This window comes from Rhagoletis zephyria, unplaced genomic scaffold (assembly GCF_001687245.7).
Source record: "Rhagoletis zephyria isolate East Lansing unplaced genomic scaffold, Rhagoletis_zephyria_1.1 Rzeph_scaffold_00319, whole genome shotgun sequence".
Classification (NCBI taxonomy): Eukaryota; Metazoa; Arthropoda; class Insecta; order Diptera; family Tephritidae; genus Rhagoletis; species Rhagoletis zephyria.
Genome location: NW_016157403.1, coordinates 167,602 through 180,285, shown reverse-complemented (window position 1 = coordinate 180,285; position 12,684 = coordinate 167,602). Strand labels below are relative to the sequence as shown.

Sequence of the window (12,684 nt, the reverse complement as noted above, 5' to 3'; positions counted from 1 at the left end):
TACTGACCTGGAGCCGCTTACTCCAGGCCATTTTCTCATTGGTGGACATCTTCTAGCCCAACCAGAATTAGACGTTAATGAAACTCCTGCCTCTATAGTGAATCGGTGGCAAAAACTCAAAGCACTAAATCAAACTTTCTGTAGGCGATGGAAAACTGAGTACCTAACCGGACTTCAAAAACGCATTAAGTGGAAACGTCCCAAAGAAAATATTAAACCTTGTGATCTGGTCGTCATCAAGGAAGACAACTTAACCCCAACTGAATGGAGGTTAGGACGAGTTGTCAACGTACAACCTGGGGCCGACAGCAGAGTACGAGTAGTGGACATCGTGACGGAGAAAGGTCAACTCAAAAGACCACTGGTGAAGTTGGTTCCACTCCCGCCTTACAACGATGGAAACTCGGAGCCCGCAACTACCTTGTAAACCACTTTTCACTATTCTATCCCACTTCCTTTTCCAAGCGATTCCACTTCCTTATATTAGGAAGGATCCCACGACTAAGAGAGTTCTTGTTTTCGATTATTTTCATCTAATAATTAGGAAAAAAATTCGGTGATGGTTCTGACCCGGATTTCCCCGAATTGATCTGGTTACAAATAAACGACCATCAACAGATCTTAACCCAAAATACCCATAAATTGCAAAGCAGTTAACTGCTGCATATAAAAAATGAATAACAAACAGTGAAAAATTAGCAAGTTCCGTGAAAATATTCAAAATGCAAACTTTTCTTTAACTTGCTGGTTTTTTACTATGCTTGGTCGACAGAGATTGTGCTGATTGACCCTGCCTGACCAATGATCCTTTCTTAGTATTACAAAAGAAGAGAGCGTTGGTAAGCAAAACGACTAACTTGGGCAGGCAGAGTGTTAAGCAAATCAACCGCTAAAAAATTAAGTATTAAGAATGATAATTATAATTTTAAAACTCACAGATATCTGGTTCCGTTGTCATTTTTGTTGGCCAGAGTCGTCGGGCTGCTTCTCCTTGTAGTCGTTTCAGCCGCATGGTTTCTTTATTCGCGCACCCCTTAATAAAATACAAATGAATTAGTTTCAAACTGTTGGATATAAAAAATATGGGAGAATTGGTATATTGTTACCAAAGCAAAGGAGCTTCTATCAAACCGATCCCACGAACCACTATGATCGTCTTGCTGCCAGAAAGTATAAGGATTGAAAGGTGCTTATAATAACGACACAAATCCAATCATTGTTTCCTTTCCCCATTAATTCCACATTGTTCAATTGGCAATCACCAACGCAGTACTGCGTGCATCACCACGGTATCACGCTCGATGTGAATTTCTACCAGCGTTGTACCAGTTAAGCTGTCGCAGCGTTCGTGCAAATTTTCGGCAGCGTTACTGTGGTACCGCTTTATTATGTTCTTCGAACGGGCACACAAACTTATGCATATATATACCTTTGTATATAAACAATACCAAAAGAAACAACAAATATGTCTATCAGGTTGTATATCTTTTTAATTAGCAAAGTGTAAGTTCGTAAAACGAAAAATCTTTTGGTGTTAAAACTGTTCAGCAACTTAGAAAAGATAAGTGGCGAATACAGAAACAAAGGAAAAACTTTATCTCCGAAGTGAAGAAAAAAGGCTGACTGAAGAAAATTGGAATTATTGGCATATTTTCTTCCAAAGCAATACGTAGTTACTCCAACTGAAAGTTCTGCTAGTTTTCCTGTCTCCAACATGCAAAACGCAGACCTAGTGGCATTGAATGCCGTAGAAAAGAGTTGGATCGTGTAATATCTAAGTTTCAAGATATACGTGAAAATGTTACCGCAGAAATTGCGGATGTAGCTACGTTATTGGAAGAGTTGTTAAAGCCCCTCAACGAGGCTGAGCAGGAGATGACTGGCACAATAAATACCAGAACACAAGTGGATGCGCCTTCCGATGTAGATGATCCAATGGCTGATGAAGCCGAAATGCAGGTCGAGATGGAACCGGCAAAACCACGACTCAACGAGTACCAAGCGAAGCACGTATTGGACACATTGCACAAGGCCAACGAAAAATTGCAACGGCTTTCGGCGGACCATCGTGATTTGCACGGATCAGTGTCAAAAGTGGGCAAAGCAATCGATCGCAATTTTGTTTCCGATTTCACGGCTACAACGCGCTTTGATGCACTACAAGATGAAGACAACTTGATGTTGCTGCTTGTTGTTGGGTATACAGCAACAAGAATTGCGGCCAGCACTAGAGTGGGCAACACGCTACTCCAACGAATTGATTGCTAAGAATTCGACTCTTGAATTCAAACTACATCGCTTAGCATTTTTGCAAATCACGTCGCGTGGTATAGGCACAAGCAGAGGCAATCGCTTACGCCCGCAAAAATTTTAACAAGTTTATCGGTCGCTTCGAACATGAAATACCAAAATTAATGGGATGCTTCATTTCTTTGCCCATGGGCATAGATAAGTCGCCGTATAAGCATTTGATCTCACCACAAGTGTGGATGGAGGCATCATATGTATTTATGAAAGACGCCTGCCATACATTGGGTATCAGCAAAAATTCAGCATTATCTGTGGTTATTACCGCTGGATGTACAGCTCTGCCAGCGTTGCTCAATATTAAGCAGGTTATGCAGTCACGTCAGGTGTTAAGAATTTGGAATGCGCGTGATGAGTTGCCAATAGAGATTGATCTTGATTCAGAGTATTGTTATCACTAGATTTTCGCTTGCCCCACTTCACACCAGCGCCCGAGGACAGATGTAGTCGTATGTATTTTTATCTGAAAAGGAAAATTTATATTAATTAAAATTAATATTAACTAAAATTTTTTACACTTTCTTACCTGGTTGCGTGCGTAGAACCTCGTGCATTAAGAAAATTCCAATGGTGTGAATGGATTCTTTTCATTGATATGTGTCAATACCAGGGTTCGGAGTACTCAAACTGTTCAGGAGAAATCACTCAAACAACGGGAGTAACAACAAACTTTCGTAGTAGTAGATTTTCATGCTTCATCTTTTTTACGCAGTCATGATGGCGCAAAAATTGGAGTATTTCATAAGAGGATCAGTAACAATATTATACGTAAACCGAAAATAGATAATTGAAATTTTGTTTCAGTTTGTACATGGGGTCAGAATAGTTAAACAAGTTCATTTACGTTATATTGTCTAACTTCATTAAAATCCTCCTCATCCGAACTTAGTTTTTTGACTCCAATTAGAATTTTATTTCTGGAGTAAATGCTAACAAAACGGACTAAAGTAATAGATTTACATACTTTTTTCAACTCTTACTAAACCTTACTTATTTGGTCATTCATTGTTAAAGCGTCAGCTCGTATACAATAATACTCACCCATAACACAAAATGCACTGTCATGTTGAGACGTCAATGCATTAGATATCTTACATATTTTAAGGAAAAACTGAAAGGCAAATATGATATTTTATTGTAACATTTCTCATGCCAACTTAAATTCATAAATTCTGCTGCATACGTGCTACCCTGCATGTGTAGCCGGATATCACATCCAGTGACACCAAAACTGTCTCTCTTCTTGCCGGCAGGGAAGTTGTCGGGTAATATATTTACACAGTTTCAATCAATCAATTTAATTTCTATTTAATTAATATCAGTAAAGTAAGGAGATTTTTAATTTTTTACAAATTGGCAGTTTTTAATCTAATAAATGCAAATTTTCTATTATAAATAAAACTTAATGTTTGCATTATAAATAAAACTTACCTCTGCCCATGCATTCCTGCACCGAGGAATGTATGGCATTTGTGCGGTCCACTTTTCATTTTTTGTGGGTCGCAAGCTGCCATTATACATAATTTACACGAGTCAGTTTCTGCAGTATGAATGATAAACCCCATTTGCACAAACCAAACTGCTCGTATTGCATCAGCGAAATAGTTATGCCCTTAATGTAATTAGCCAATGTCGATACACTCGCCACCAAACAACACATACCAAGCGCAAAATTCGAACCAACGTAAAATAAAATATCGCCACAATTTCAGAGGAAACGATGTCTCAATTTGCCGCAATGAAAAAAAGGGCCGAACAACGCGCTCATCGCCATACGCAACCATGTCGCCTATGCGACGCAAATCATCCGATCAGGCTTTGCCCATGCGGAATCGCCAGAGGAAAGATTGCATGAGGCCTTACTAGGACGCTATTGCGCTAATTGCCTCGCGATGAATCACGATTTGAAAGACTGCATGAGCGAAGGCAGATGTAAACGATGTGGCGAAAAGCACCACTCGACACTAAATTTCGAGGATGAACCCAGCACATCGAGAAAATCATGGGCCCAACAGTTGGAAGAGGAAGAAGAAAATTCCGATGGTGTGAACTCGCTACTTGCGTCCGATTCTGGAACGGAAATGCGGCCTTTCCGTCCAGATACCGAAGAAGGTGCACTTTCAGGCGATGTAGCGGAGACTCGGCCTCTCCGCACATTCGCAGAAAGGGGATCGGAAACTAAGACTTTTCGACCCCTGTTGCAGCACGAGCGGAACCGGTTACATGGAGTGGAAACCAGGCCTTTCCGCCTGCGCAATCTCAAACGCAAGTCCTCCCGACGCACATAAAAGGAAGATAGACTGGCGACTTGGCCTCACCAGCTGTCGAAACGACGTGCGTTCCGAAACGGAATCTTGGGTCACCATGCCATAGCTGCGCCAACACTTCAACCGATGATCGCTATCACTCCGACTGCAGTCGTTAAAGTAGAGTCTGGCGGGCACCTACATTTGATCAGCGCCCTTATCGACGTATGTTCTCCTCGAACTATAATATCACTTGACTTAGCCCAAGAGTTGCATCTGGACGAGACGCGCGTTAGCGGAGAAAGAGGCTGTCTGGTATGCTTATGAGGAAAATGTGGGCAAAACAAACGGGTAGCGACTCACGCTATTGCGCTACCAACTTTTAGCAGAATAAGCCCATCTAGCAGCGCCGACGCCTCGGTGGCTGCACCGTACGCGCATATACGCTTTTATGCGTCAGCACCGATACGCTTGATCCTGGGAACCGACGTTTACGCAGATATCTTATTACCTGGCACACTGCCCACAACATTTGGACCACTGCTCGCCCAAAGCACCATATTTGGGTAGGTGTTGTCCGGGGTCTATAGAGCGTAATTTTCTTCTTTTTACATACATACATTATATATACACGAATTCTTCTTCTTCTTTTTTGGCGCAGTAACCGCCTAAGCGATTTTGGCCGAGTTCAGCAAAGCAAGCCAGTCGTTTCTCCTCTGTGCCAACTGACGCCAATTGGAAACGTCAAGTGAAGCCAAGTCCTTCTCCACCTGATCTTTCCATCGCAGTGGGGGCCTCCCTCTTCCTCTGCTACCACCAGCGGTTTCCGAGTTGAATACTTTCAGAGCTGGAGCGTCGGTGTCCATTCGAACGACATGACCAAGCCAGCGGAGTCGCTGTATTTTAATTCGCTGCACTATGTCCATATCGTTGTAAAACTCACACAGCTCATCGTTCCATCGTCTGCGGTACTCGCCGTCGCCAACGCGTAAAGGACCGTAAATCTTCCGCAAAATCTTTCTCTCAAACACCCCAAGAGCCGCCTCATCGGATGTTGTCATTGTCCATGCTTCTGCGCCATATACCAGCACGGGCATGATGAGTGACTTATAGAGCGTGGTTTTCGTACGTCGAGAGAGGACTTTACTCCTGAATTGCCTACTCAGTCCAAAGTAGCACTTGTTGGCAAGAGTGATTCTACGTTGGATTTCAATGCTGACATTATTATCGGTGTTAATGCTGGTTCCCAAGTAAACGAAATTCTCTACTTTCTCGAAATTGTAACTGTCAACAGTGACGTGGGTGCCAAGGCGCGAATGTGCTGACTGTTTGTTTGATGACAGGAGATACTTCGTCTTGTCCTCGTTTACCACCAGACCCATTCGCTTTGCTTCCTTATCCAACTTGGAAAAGGCAGAACAGACTTCGCGGTTTTTGTTACCGATGATGTCGATGTCATCGGCATAAGCCAGCAATTGCACGCTCTTGTAGTAAATTGTTCCTGAGCGGTTCAGTTCTGCAGCTCTTATTATCTTCTCCAACATCAGATTAAAGAAGTCACATGAAAGGGAGTCGCCCTGTCTGAAACCCCGTTTTGTGGCGAACGGCTCGGAGAGGTCTTTTCCAATTCTGACGGAGCTGGTGGTATTGCTCAACGTCATTTTACACAGCCGTATGAGTTTTGAGGGGATGCCAAATTCAGACATAGCGGCGTATAGGCAACTCCTTTTAGTGCTGTCAAAAGCGGCTTTAAAGTCGACAAATAGGTGGTGAGTGTCGATCCTTTTCTCGCGGGTCTTTTCCAAGATTTGGCGTATTGTGAATACCTGGTCTATGGTGGATTTGCCAGGTCTAAAGCCACACTGATAAGGCCCAATCAGTTCATTGACGGTGGGCTTCAGTCTTTCACACAATACGCTCGATAAGACCTTGTAACCTATGCTTAGAAGGCTGATCCCGCGGTAGTTGGCGCGAATGGCGGGGTCACCTTTCTTGTGGATTGGGCAGAGCACACTTAAATTCCAGTCGTCGGGCATGCGTTCATCTGACCATATTCTGCACAAGAGTTGATGCATGCACCTTATCAACTCCTCGCCGCCGTACTTGAATAGCTCAGCTGGCAGGCTGTCAGCTCCAGCGGCTTTGTTGTTTTTCAGCCGCGTTATTGCTATACGTACCTCGTCATAGTCAGGCGGTGGAACGTCGACTCCGTCATCATCGACTGCGGGCTCGGGTTCTTCTTCTCCACAACTTTCCGTGCTGCTACCATTTAGTAGGGCGGAAAAGTGTTCCCTCCATAATTTAAGTACGCTCTGGACATCAGTTACTAGGTCGCCATTATTGTTCTTACAGGAGTGCGCCCCGGTCTTTAAACCTTCCGTAAGTCGCCTAACTCTCTGGTAAAATTTTCGGGCATTCTTCCTGTCGGCCAGCATTTCAAGCTCTTCGCACTCACGTATTTCTGCCTCTCTCTTCTTGTTGCGGCAAATACGTCTCGCTTCCCTCTTCAGATCCCTATAGCGGTCCCACATAGCGCGCGTTGCGCCCGATCGCAGCGTGGCCCTGTAGGCGGCATCTTTTTTCTCTGCAGCTTCCTGACACTCCTCATCGTACCAGTTGTTCTTTCGGGCTCGCTGAAATCCGACTACTTCTTCGGCGGCGGTACTTAATGAGCGGGAAATGTGGTTCCACTGCTCGCATATGTCGGTTTGTTGAAGAGTGCTCTCTGAGAGCAGGTGTGAGAGTCGAGTAGCGAAAGCGCTGGCTGTCTGTTGTGATTGCAGCTTTTCGACGTTAAGCTTTCCTTGCATATTTGGGCGCACATTTTTTGCTGCACAGAGGCGGGTGCGTATCTTGGCTGCAACAAGATAGTGGTCCGAGTCGATGTTTGGGCCTCGGAGTGTGCGTACGTCTAAAACACTGGAAGCGTGCCTTCCGTCTATCACAACATGATCGATTTGGTTTCTCGTTTTTCGATCCGGAGACAGCCACGTAGCTTGATGGATCTTTTTATGCTTGAACCTAGTACTGCATACTACCATGTTTCGGGCCCCGGCGAAGTCGATCAGCCTCAATCCGTTGTCGGACGTTTCGTCGTGGAGGCTGAATTTTCCGACGGTGGTTCCAAAGATCCCTTCTTTGCCCACCCTGGCATTGAAGTCGCCAAGCACGATTTTGATATCATGACGGGGGCAGCGCTCGTACGTGCGCTCCAAGCGCTCATAGAAGAGATCCTTGGATGCCTCATCCTTCTCTTCCGTCGGGGCATGGGCGCAGATGAGCGAGATGTTGAAGAATCTCGCTTTGATGCGGATTGTGGCTAGACGCTCGTCCACCGGGGTGAACGACAGTACTCGGCGACGGAGTCTCTCTCCCACCACAAATCCAACTCCGAATTTGCGCTCCTTTACATGGCAGCTGTAGTAGACGTCGCAAGGCCCCAGACATTGTTTGCCTTGCCCCGTCCAACGCATTTCTTGGATGGCGGTGATGTCAGCTTTTGTCCTTACGAGGACATCAACCAGCCGGGCAGAGGCACCTTCCCCATTAAGGGTCCGGACATTCCAGGTGCATGCCCTCAAATCGTAGTCCTTTAAACGTTTGCCGTGGTCGTCATCATAAGGGGGGGTCTCATCCGAGGCTTTGCCTTGCTTCTTCACTGGAAGTGGTTTTTACGTGGCGGGTCCCAAGCCCAGCGCACAACCCATTGCTGGGACGGGGGTGGTTTCGCAACCAAATACACGTTTATATAGCGAGCCGCTTGCTCCAAGCAGACACCCGCTTGCAGCCGCACCTACTGGTGAACAGACGCTGCAGACTTCAGTGAGCCCTTAAACCGAATAAGTCAGAGTGGTCCCACCGAAGCTCCCTCTCTTTCTGCCGTGACCCAAGGCTCCACTCGGATTGGTTACCGCATCTCGCACATGGGTTGCTGACGTTGCTCAGAGTGCGCGAACGAGGACGCAAGAGTCGGGGTTGAGTACAGCCATGCAACTGTAACTGCATACCCAGCGCAATGACTATACACCATTGCACTCCCACGAATTATCATACTCAAAAATGAAAAAAAATAATGAATTTAAATAAAGTGCATTTGAAAAAGTAACCACGTACATTTTCTTAATTACCACTTCTATTTACATCTGCACTCCATAGAGGAAGGACAAGCTCTACCTTAAGGAAGGCCGACGCTGCTGCCCGATTTGATCACTAACATCAAGACTAACAAAAATAACCATTTGTTTGTTAAAACCATGTGCGCTTGGTAGCTGAAACGCGGCCGATATTTAGATGTTGCCTACCGCAAGGGGCCGGGATGTTTAGGCCTTAAGCTAAAATATTTCCAAAAGATAATGCACCACCCTAATGTGTCATTCACATATGTGTACATTTATGCATGCATACTTGTGCACATGTATATATATTATATATTCGCGCCGTTAGTTTAAGTTTCCCGCCGGATAAGGTATCTTTCGTTGAATTTCCCCTCAATGTTTTTTCTTAGTCCGGCTGTTCAAACGAAAATCATGACTTCAGATTTTTCACTACATATCGGGAGATCACGGAGAAAAAGTTGCAGCTACCAGGCCATATTATTTTCAGGTAAAACCATTGCAAACCAACCTATATACATAAATTCAAAACACTTGGACAATTAATAAAACCATTATACTAAAGCAAGTTTTATTTGTCTTTTTCCCCTATTTTTCAAACTTCACTGTGACCATTTTGCACACCGCATTTGAGCCGCACTACGTCACATTGACGTTCTTACCGTCCGTCTTTCCATCATTCTCACTGAAGTCGAAGGACCTAGTTCCACTTCCTCTAACACAATTTCAACATCTACCGTTGTAGGATGTCTTTTTTGGCGCCACGCCTTCCAGGTATGAGACCTTAAAAAAGTTAAAAGTGATAGTTAACAAGCAAGCAAACAAGAAAGGTGTAAAAATCACTTACCTTCATATTTCTCTATGGGTCCGGGGGAATACTTCACGATGCGGATGCCGACGATTGGAGTATCGCTCTGCATAGAGTCTTTTAGCAGCTCTGGCATTACAGCAATCTTCACCGTAAATTAGGTGAATATCCGTGTTCTCTGTCATAGTATTAATAACACAATGTTCGAAGGGTCCAACTTCACAAAATACACTTTCACTAATTCCGGTAAGAAACATAAAATAATATCAGGAAGAGGTAATAATGTACCTTTGTACTATTTAGCATGTCATTGGTTGGTAACAAGAGCAACTTAAATTTAAATCTATTAAATACATTCTAGCGTGTCTCAGTCCTTGCCCACAAAAGCGGCTATAACTTTTTTTTCTATTCGAAACAGTAAGAGTGGCACCTTTCTGAAATGTTTATTAAATGAGCAATTTTTTTTATGTTGTGTAAAGCTATAGCTCAGTACATTTTTTTTCACCAGGGATAGTCAAAGTTCGGGAAGAAAATACCAAAAAGTTAAAAATCCCAACATAGTCCAAATTTTATGATGCTTCCTTATTATATTTTAACTACATTGCATTTGAGTATGGAGAAGCAACTACCTGGAAGTATTTTACATTAAAAAGTTACTAAGTATAGCCTAGTTTGTAGATGCAGTTAAAGAAAATACATGAAAAGGCACGATTTGTTTTAATTAAAAAAAATGTAAGTATTTCAAAAACGGTGACTCTTTTACCCGACAATTTTTTGTTTATCAGGGAGCTCGCCCCCACCTACCTTCCCCTGAGGTTTGGCACGTTACTTCTGGGACACCCTATATGTCTTCGAACATACATATATTTGTATGTGTTGTCATGAAATAAAAATTTATCATAAGCTTATAACTAATCTGAACATTACTTCGTTGAAATGGATCAACTTTGTTAATATATGGTTCGTAGTTGGGCTTTTAAAGCAAATCCTTTATTTCTCATTTGCCCCGTTAAATTGTTGTAAATCCCGTATTTTTGGGACAAAAAGTAAAGTGTAAAGTTTTTAAAAATGTATTAATCAAGCTAAAATTTCATATTTATTTATTACTTATTAGATATATATGTAACGCAATCGTCACACATAAATCTCAAAAAGGGGCAATTTACTAAGCCTTGCAGGTAGTACTCTAGTACTCATCTATAGCTGCACACTAGGGTGCCCATCGAAATAGTTTTATTAATCTTTGTGAGAAATATTATTGCCTATTTTTATAAATTTTTTATTAATTTTTAGGTCGATTTAGGCCCGAAAATACAATTTTGTAGATTTATGAGTTTTTGAATGACTATTTTGATCCGATTTCAAAGATCGAATATGATCTGAGAGGAGGATATATAGGCCTTTAAAATGGTATATAATAATCTATTGTCGGACTGGGTGTTTTTATCGGGTACAAAAAAAGGAACAATATTTCTCATAATTTTTTAAGTTTTGAAAGTCGATAATTTCTACAATTCCAAAGTGTGGAGCATTATCTAAAATTAAATCTATTTTCAAACAAACTGATACCTCATTTATTTCATTCGCATAAAAATTTTCGAATTTAGGCTTTTCTTAAACACGGCCTTGGATTTATATGTGTGTATTAGAGATGTTAATTTTTTCGATTTTTGCGATCCCGGGACATCGCTCATACAATCGCGGGATCCCCGGATTAGTCCCGGGATTTAGATCTATATATTAATACGCTAACATAAATTTTGTCTCCGTTCGTTTAGCGATTCTACCGAACCGATTTCAAAACCAAGAACAGCGTTGGAAAGGCATTTTTCCGTAGATGAGCAGAGTTTTTATGGCTTCACAATTGGTTGAAAATTACGGCCAAACCCGTCGTTAAACATATTCGAATTGTGTATAGATGTTGCTGCAACATGTTCAATTTGACATGTTTCGCCCGTTGTTTCACTACACATTTGAAATTAAGCTTTGAAATAAAGATAAATATGAAGATGAAGAAATAAGTGATAACGATGAAGTCAAAAAAAAAGAAGGCAAAAGTGAAGATAAAGACGAAAATGGAGACAATGAAAGATACATAAGAATTAGGGTAACTAAAAGGGTAAGAACATTTCTTGAATTTATGAAGTGAAACTTCTTTAGCGGAAGTTGGTTGGGAGTAAATTGTCAAATTCAAGGGGAATAATGCACATGGAAATAGTTCTCAGCGGTTAAGCGGTTTGAGAGTAAAAACAAAAACAAAGATGTCTAGAGGTACAGGCAAAAACGAATATCACAGTAAATTTAAACACTTTAAGGTAAAGGTGAAGAGGAATATGCAAAAATAAAGATAAATATGAAGAAAAGGATGAGGATGAAGATCGATATTGTTATCGATATAAAACTCGATATTTTTATCGATATAATAATCGATATTGCTATCGATAAAATAATCGATATTGTTATCGATACTGTTATTGATTAAATAACCGCTATTGTAATCGATATAATAATCAATATAATAATCGATATTGTTATCGATACAATAATGGATATTGTTATCGGTATAATAATCGATTAAATAATTGATTTTGTTATCGATTTAGTCATTTATATTGTTAACGATATGTACAATAATCGATACTGATGATTGTTATATTTATCGATGAATTAATCGATTTTACAATCGTTGTATTTTTCTATATGTTTATGGATATTGTTATCGGTATTTTTATCGACACAGTTATCAACAGGATTATCGATCTACTAATCGAAACATGGAATGTGATCAGATTACATGACATGACATCACATTTTATCACATGATATGAAGAGACATTATATGATATTACATCACATAATATGATATTACATCACACTATATCACGTGATGTGACATTATATAATATGACATCATATTATATGGCATGACATCACATGACTTGACAACACATGACTTGACATCACATGATATGACATCGTATGACATGACATGGCATTACATGACGTGGCATCACATGATATGACATCATATGATATGACATCATATGACATGACATCAGAGGATATGACAACACATGACATGACATCCTATCCCATCACATAAAATCACGTCACATCTTATCACGTCATCGCATTTTATCTCATCTACGTGAATAGAAAACGAAAAGGATATAAGCAAAGATGTGAAAGATAAAAACAAAGATGAAGACCA

The 12,684-nt window shown here is 41.4% G+C and overlaps 1 pseudogene; it reads left to right on the top strand.

Moving 5' to 3' along the window:
- The first annotated feature begins 1,714 nt into the window (after positions 1-1,714).
- The window catches only part of LOC108358980 (uncharacterized), a 15,437-nt pseudogene continuing 4,467 nt past the window's right edge, over positions 1,715-12,684 (top strand).